The following is a 7,678-nucleotide window of genomic DNA, read 5'->3' as shown; positions in this document are numbered from 1 at the left end:
GTATAAAAAGACTTTTAAAAGCCTGGGAGTGTAGCTCAGTGTAGATCACCCCTGGGTTCAATCTCCTACCACCACCATCCCCCAAAAATATAAGTCACTCCCTCTGGGTTTCGCCCAGTCTGAGACCTGGCCCACAAGACCCACCTGTCATCACATAGTAAGGATACTGCCCTGGGGACTAACTAAGGCAAGGCAAGTACACAGGATGCCAAACTTAAGGAGGCTTGGGTGCTCAGGGTCACGTGAGTGAGGGTCCACTTGACTTCCCAGCACCTCAGTCCGGTCCTGTCCCTGTGGTAGGGAATAGAACCAATAGGAGGAGAGATCCCGGAGCCAGCCTGGCCTGCGCGCTGCACCTCACTGGGTTTTTACAGAGACAAAAAGCCCAAGTGTGTATGTCATGAGTCAGTGCCCTGGCTATTTCTGTGGAGGTTGGTGTCCTACTATATTAGTGCATTTCTGTATCATGGGAGAAAGATTATTCCCAAGTAGGGTTAGGACAACTGTCATACCATGAAGAAAAATAAAGAGGGATTACTTTCTTTTTTTAACTCTTTTGCCAATTCCCTTACAAATTAATTGTATTCCAGCAAAAAGTCTTGGAAGGCATATGCAGTAATAGTCAAGACGGGCATCGGGTCCATCAACACAAAACTGGATAGAAAAAATGACACTGCACCCACACACTAACATGTCAATCAGACATTTAAAAGAATTCAATGAGGCAATAAAGAGCCACATGACATCTACTACTATCAGTTCTTTGAAGGAGTCAGGTGGCATTTCAGTCCATTCTGGCCAGGGAGAAAGGCAAGACACACAAATGAGATATCATTTATAGTAGCATCAAAAAAAAAAAAATAGAATACTTAGGAATAAATTAAGAAGGCAAAAGATGAAGGCTTGAAGAAAATTGAAATGACGGGTTCTGTGCCTTCACTGCAAATGCTTACTCACTAAGTCATAAAGTCTGATCTTGAGGATCTGTATTTCCCAGAATAACAAGGGCTTTTTATGTGAAAGATAAAGGAGTCATGATCTGTGCGTCCCTAGCCAGGCTCCTCCCTGTTCCTCCACAGCCAGGAAAAAAAAAAAAATGTATTTTTGCCCCTTAGATTCTCTGCCTCCCATCCACAGGAGGAATTCTCTGGGTCCCCCGAGTCCCAGCATCAGGAAATGTAGAATCCAGGGAACAAGGAAAGCAAAGCAAATTCAACCAGAAAGACTAAAACATACTGCATAACAAGGGGTTCGGAGAGAAAAAAGAGCCGGGCAACGTGGCTAGGCCCCAGGGACCCGGGCAGAGGGGGGACTTGCCACTGTGACAAAGCCCTAAGGTAAACCAGCTTAAAGAAGAACAGCTTCCTATTGGCTCATGGTTTCCGAGGTTTCAGCCCACGGTGGATCAGCTCCATGGCTTTGGGTCCTCTTCAAGGGCACATCCCAGTCATCTAAATTCCTCCACTAGGCCCCACCCCCTAAAGGCTCCACCTCTAATAGCACCTTCCTAGGAACATGCCTAAGCACATGCCTTTGGGGACATTCGAGATCCAAACTCTAGCAAGCTGGGGAGGTTTTTGTTTGTTTTAATTGGTGCACTCCAATTACACATAGTGATGGGATTCATTATGTCCTAGTCACACCTGCAGGTGACATAAACTCATCAACCTCCTCCCCAGGACCTCCCTTTCCCTCTTCTCCTTCCTCCCCCTGACCCTCTTGCTCCACTCCCCCTGGCTCCGCTTCTATTACTGTCATTATTATTTTTTAATTTGTACATTACAGTTACATATAAACACGAAATTCATTGCAGAGTATTCGAATATGGACATGGCATAATGTGGTGGTCTTCGTTCCTCAGTGTTTCCCCAAGCCCTCTCCTCTTCCTCCCCCTCAATCCCCATTTTTTACTGCTGTTCTCACAAGATCCCTTTTTTATTCTCCTTTTTTTTTTTTATTCCTAACTCCCTTTGTAGTTAGGAATATATGACCCTTGACCCTCTGAGTCTGGCTCATCTTGAGCATGATGTTCTCCATTTCCATCCATCTACCAGCATATACATAATTTCACTTCTTTTTATTAAGTAAAACTCCATTCCGTTTATATGCCACATTTTCTTTATGCATTCATCTATTGATGGGCACCTAGGCCGGTTCCAAAATTCAGCTATTGTGAATTGCACTGCTATAAACACTGGAGTGCATGTATCACTACAATATGCAGATTTCAGGTCTTTTGGAAGAGAATATCTGAGTGATATGGTGATTCTATTCCTAGTCTTTCAAGGAATCTCCATACTGATTTCCGCAGCAGTTGAATTTTCACTCCCACCAGCAATGCATAAGTGTACCTTTTCCCCATATCCTCATCAGCATGTAGTGTTCTTTACATTCTTGATGACTTTGTCATTCTATCTGGAGTAAGAAAAACCTCAGTGTAGTTTTGCTTTGCATTTCCCTGATTGCTAAAGATGTTGAGCATTTTTTCAAATACTTGTTGACCATTTGTAATTCTTCTTTTTGAGAAATGTCTGTTAAGATCACTGACCCATTTATTGATTGGTGATTTGTTTTTCGGGTGTTTTTCTAGTTCTTTATATATTCTGTATATTTATCTCCTGTCAGAAGAATAGCTGGCAGAGATTTTCTCCCATTCTGTAGGCTCTCTCTTCACACTCTTCATTGTCTCCTTTTCTGTTCAGAAGCTTTTTAGTTTGATACCATCTCATTTAACTGATTCTTGTTTTTTAGTTCTTGAGCTTTGGGGGTCTTATTAAAGAAGTGGATGCCTATATCAAAAGGTTGGAGCATTGACCCTGTTTTCTTCTAAGGTTGCATGGTTTCTGGTCTAATTCCTAGGTCTTTGACTCACTTTGAGTTGATTTTTGTACAGGGTGAGAGACAGGGATCTAGTTTTGTTCTACATGTGGACAAGCAGGTTTCCTAGCACCATTTGTTAAAAAGACTGTCTTTTCTCCAATGTATGTTTTTGGCATCTTTGTCAAGGATCAGATGACTGTATCTGGGTGGGTTTGTTGCTGTGTCTTCTATGCCATTTGTCTCCATATCTGTTTTTATGCCAACACGATGCTGGTTTTGGTACTATAGCTCTGTAGTATAATTTGAGAATGGGCATTGTGATGCCCCAGCATTGCTCTTATTACTCCAAATTGCTTAGAAAATCAGGGGAGATTTTAATGTGGAGCCTCAAATAGTGGGAGGGATCTCCTTAGAAATTTTTCAAATTATGAAAATAATAATTGGATATATGACTGCACATATAGTGCAATACTACATCATGTACAACCAGAGAAATGAGAAGTTGTGCTGCAATTGTGTACAATGAATCAAAATGCATTCTGCTGTCATATATACCTAATTAGAATTAATTAATTAATTAATTTTTAAAAATAATAATAATTGGAATTCCTTTTTTAATTGCTTTTATTTTTTAAATACATGAGAGCTGAATGCATCACCATTCTTATTACACATATACAACAATTTTTCATATCTCTGTATATAAAGTATGTTCACACCGATTCATGCCTTCATACATGTACTTTGGATAATGTCCATCACATTCCTCCATCATTGCTAACCTCCTGCCCCCTCCCCTCCCCAGCCACCCTTCTGCCCTATCTAGAGTTCGTCAATTTTTTAATTATAGACAACTGGGATGTTGCTTTGAAGGTGATACTGGGCCCCATGGAACACTGGAGTATGGATCAGTTTGTTTAGGTAGAAAGAGGTAACCTAGGATTTCAGGCCCAAGATCCACAGTTAGCTGCAAATAAAACAATCCTTTTAGATCTTCATCAGAGGCAATTTTGCCACCCCTTCCCGTCTATGCATTGGGTTCCATCAGTGTAATTGTTATCATTCTCATCCTCCTGTGACAAAATCAAAGACATATTGTAGAAATAACATCGAACTTGTAATTACAACTGTAGAGGCTTTGTAAAGGTTAGGAATTCGTGTTTAAAGCAAAAAAGTGTAATCACATGGCATTTTGTGAGTTCACTGAATTAAATACAGTTCTAAAAAGGAATCTTCCTTGTTACATTGCAGACAAAATTAACTTTCCACCACAAAAAGGTAAATAGGCAGTTTGAACACTTGTATTTACTTTCACTCTCTAATAAAGTAATTAAAATAACTTCAAAGGGATTTTTTTTTTTTTTAGGTTATGGAAAAACAAAAGAAGAAACAAGAACAAAGACTCATACAAAGGCTCTATAGACTCACAAACTTGACCTGAGCTGACAGTGGGAATAGCAAAAACCTTCTGGCTTATACCACGGGCTCCGTGTCTACAGACACCCCCTTGAGTACGGTACACATTAGAATGAGGGCAATCAGTTCATGAAGTGGTCAGATCTCTAGATTCCTTCCCTTATGCCCTGGGTGAACTGACCTTCACCACCCCTGAGGGGGCGAATGGGGGCTGTCTTGGGAGAGACGTAGCTGAAGGTAGGATTGCCAAAATGAACTTTCATTTTCATGAAAATGTATGCTCCCCTTGGCTCCCAGAATGCCAACAGAGAGCCATTCTGAAGGGAGATGAGAGGATGTTTCCTGATAAATATGATCAGCCCAGGAGATAATTCTCCCCAACCAAATGGCCTGAGCAAGATCATTCTGTAGTGGAGCTCTGAGTCACCAAACCCTGCTGACATCCTACTTAGACCTTCCCAAAATAAACAGGAGGGAGAAGTAACTTGGGAATAATATAAATCATAATAATATAATAATGTGGAAAGAAAACATTTTAGGAATCCTGTTAATGTCCTTCAAGAGGTATGAGAAAATGTTGCTTTTATGGAACTAGAGCAGAATGTTTTGAAGCAGAGAGGAAAGGAGGGAGGCAGAGAGAGACAGGGAGAGAAACTGATTCAGAAACCCAGGAGCCCTTTAGATTAAAATTGTGACAGCTGATAAAAGGGATGGAAGATAATTTTGAGGAAAGATCAAAAAAAAAAAAAAAAAAAAGGAGAACCAAAATAAAAAGAGAGATGGCCGGTAGAACAGAGCCATGTAAGGGAGTTGGAGGGCTGGCCCAAGAGGTCCACAACATCCAAATACTAGGAATTCCAGAAAGACAAAAGATCACCATGCAGCCAGACCTGTCAGCCATCTCAAAGAGACAAGAGAACGACGGAGCAGGACCTTAAAATTACTGAAGAAAAACTGCTTCCAACCTGGAATTCTACACTCAGCCAATTATCCATTAAGTATGGGTTGAATGAAGAAGGCCTAAAAGTCTAGCTCCCATACGCCTCTTCTCAAGACGGTATTAGAGGATGTGTTCCAACAGAACAAGGAGGTAAGCCAAGAAAGAGAAAGACAAGAGAAGCTCAACTCCAGAGAGAGCCGCAGAGCGCCCTTGGGGTAATCCCAAAGGGCAACGTCCGGTTGGGCACGGGGCTCTCCGTGATTCCATGAGGAGGCTGGAAGTCTCCAGAAGGGTTTTCCTCAGGAAAATGGAGTGGATATGCGACCTGATACGTCTGAGTAGCTCCAGAGCGATATCAATCAGAGGAGGCTCGGATCACCCGGGGAGGGTTCTGTCTTAGTCTCTTAAGGCTGCTAGAATAAAATACAACAGACTGAGCAGTTCATAACCACAGAAATTTTTTTGCTCACAGTTCTGGAAAGTGGAAGTCTAGAATCAACGCCCCAGCACATCTGGCGTCTGGCGAGGGCCTTCTTTCTGGTTTGTATATGGTGCTTTCTCCCCGTGTCCTCACATGATGGAAGGGGCCAGCGAGCTGTCTGGGCCTCTTCCAAAGGCACTAGTGTCATTCATGGGGTGGCACCCCCAGTGCCTAATCGCCCCCAGGGCCCCACCTCCAGATCCACTCACCTGGGAGGGGGGAAGCTCTGACATACAGACTTGGGGACACACAGAGCGCAGGAGGCATGTGGGAAAGAAGCGGGAGAAAAGTGCCCACCACCAAACAAGTTAATCCTCGACCAAAAATGCAGGAGAGAAAAGAGCAATCCCAGAGTGACCCCAGGGCCAGAGGCGCTGAAGAGCTCACAAGTGGAGGGGACTCTACACAGAATCCTTTCATCCCAAATAGCATCAGACACCCTGTTGGGAGGTGAAGATGTGGACAGGGTCAGCCAGTGCCACCCAGTGCTGTGTGTGCACAGCCAGCCCCACAGCACCCAGCTCCTGACTGGCAGCCCTCAGTTTTCCATCTTCCTTCCTCTGGGGATATGTGTGTGTGTGCTGTGTTGTATTGTAGTGTGTGGTATGTGTGTTTGTGGTGTGCGTTCGTTGTGTGTGTGTGGTGTTTGGTGTGTAGTGTGTGATGTCGTGTGTGCAGGGTGGATGCTATGGATACGGCTGTGTGTGCTGTGTGTGTGGTCTGTGTGTAGAGTGTGGTGTGTCTATCATTGTGCTGTGCTGTGGGTGTGCAGTGGTTCCTGTTGTGTTTCGTGTTACCATGGCAACAGCGGCGGCTTACAGGTACACCGTGACCAGCATTTCCTCGAGTGTGTGCTGCAGGGTCCTCCTGCGGTTCACCTGGGACCTTCAGGAGTCCCGGGCTGGGCTTCTTCAGGGAGAGGAGTGGCACCTGCCCCCAGGACTATGGCTTAGGGAGCAGCCTGGGTTTTATTTAAAATGCCATCATCTGGGGCTCAGTGCACTGACTTCAGCAGTCTGCCCACAGGCCAGCTTTGGGGGACTCCGATGTCATTGCCCCTGCCCCCCTGGCAGTCTTGGCCAGATGCAGTCTCATTTCTCACCACGCTGCCCACCCTGCTGGCCTGGGACCACACCAAGGGTGGCAAGTCGTGAAGATGACAAGCAGTGCACACTCCCTGAAAAAATAGTGGCTGCCCTCATGGAATATATAATACACCAAGGCACCCACCGTGGCTTTCCTGCAGGTGACAGGATGTTTCTGTTTTTCGCGGCGGGGACACACTGTTTTTGTCACACAAGTCACACGCGGCACTTTCAGGAACAGCACCAAGTTCTACAATTTCCTGAGAGAAGGCAGGATATTCAGAAAAACTCGTGGCTAGGGATGGTGCATTGAAGAATGTGTCTTGCAGTCACAGCACTTTAAATGGTCCATCGCTCTCCCAGCCTAAGCCACGGCTGGGGGTGGAGGGTTCATGCCCTCAGGGCTGGCTCAGCCATGGTGACCTCTCCCTGGACACCTCCTTCCTTCTAAGAGCCTCAAAGCCCACAAAGAGGCCCCAGCAGAGCTCCCAGGACTATAGCCCACGACCATCCACAGGTCTCGGGCTCCCATAGGGCAGTTCACTAAGAGGAGGAAGCTTGTGTTTTTTTTTTTTTAAAAGTCTGGTTATGGTACACACACACACACACACACACACACACACACACACAGCTTGTGGACATTCTACATATAAGAGATGCCCACTCTCAAGAATGCGTGACCAAAAACACTGTATAATTGGACTGGATGCCATGGAGCAGGCCTGTCATCCCAGCAGCTCGGGAGGCTGAGGCAGGAGGATCACAAGTTCAAAGTCAGCCTCGGCAATTTAGCAAGACCCTAAGCAACTTAGTAAGCCCCTGTCTTAAATAAAAAGGGCTGTGGATGTGGCTCAGTGGCTAAAGGCCCCAGAGTTCAATGTCCAGTACCAAAACAAACAAACAAACAAAAAACACCCATCATAATTAAATGAACAT

This window comes from Marmota flaviventris, chromosome 16 (assembly GCF_047511675.1).
Source record: "Marmota flaviventris isolate mMarFla1 chromosome 16, mMarFla1.hap1, whole genome shotgun sequence".
NCBI classification, from domain to species: domain Eukaryota; kingdom Metazoa; phylum Chordata; class Mammalia; order Rodentia; family Sciuridae; genus Marmota; species Marmota flaviventris.
Note: the sequence above shows the minus strand (reverse complement) of the source record.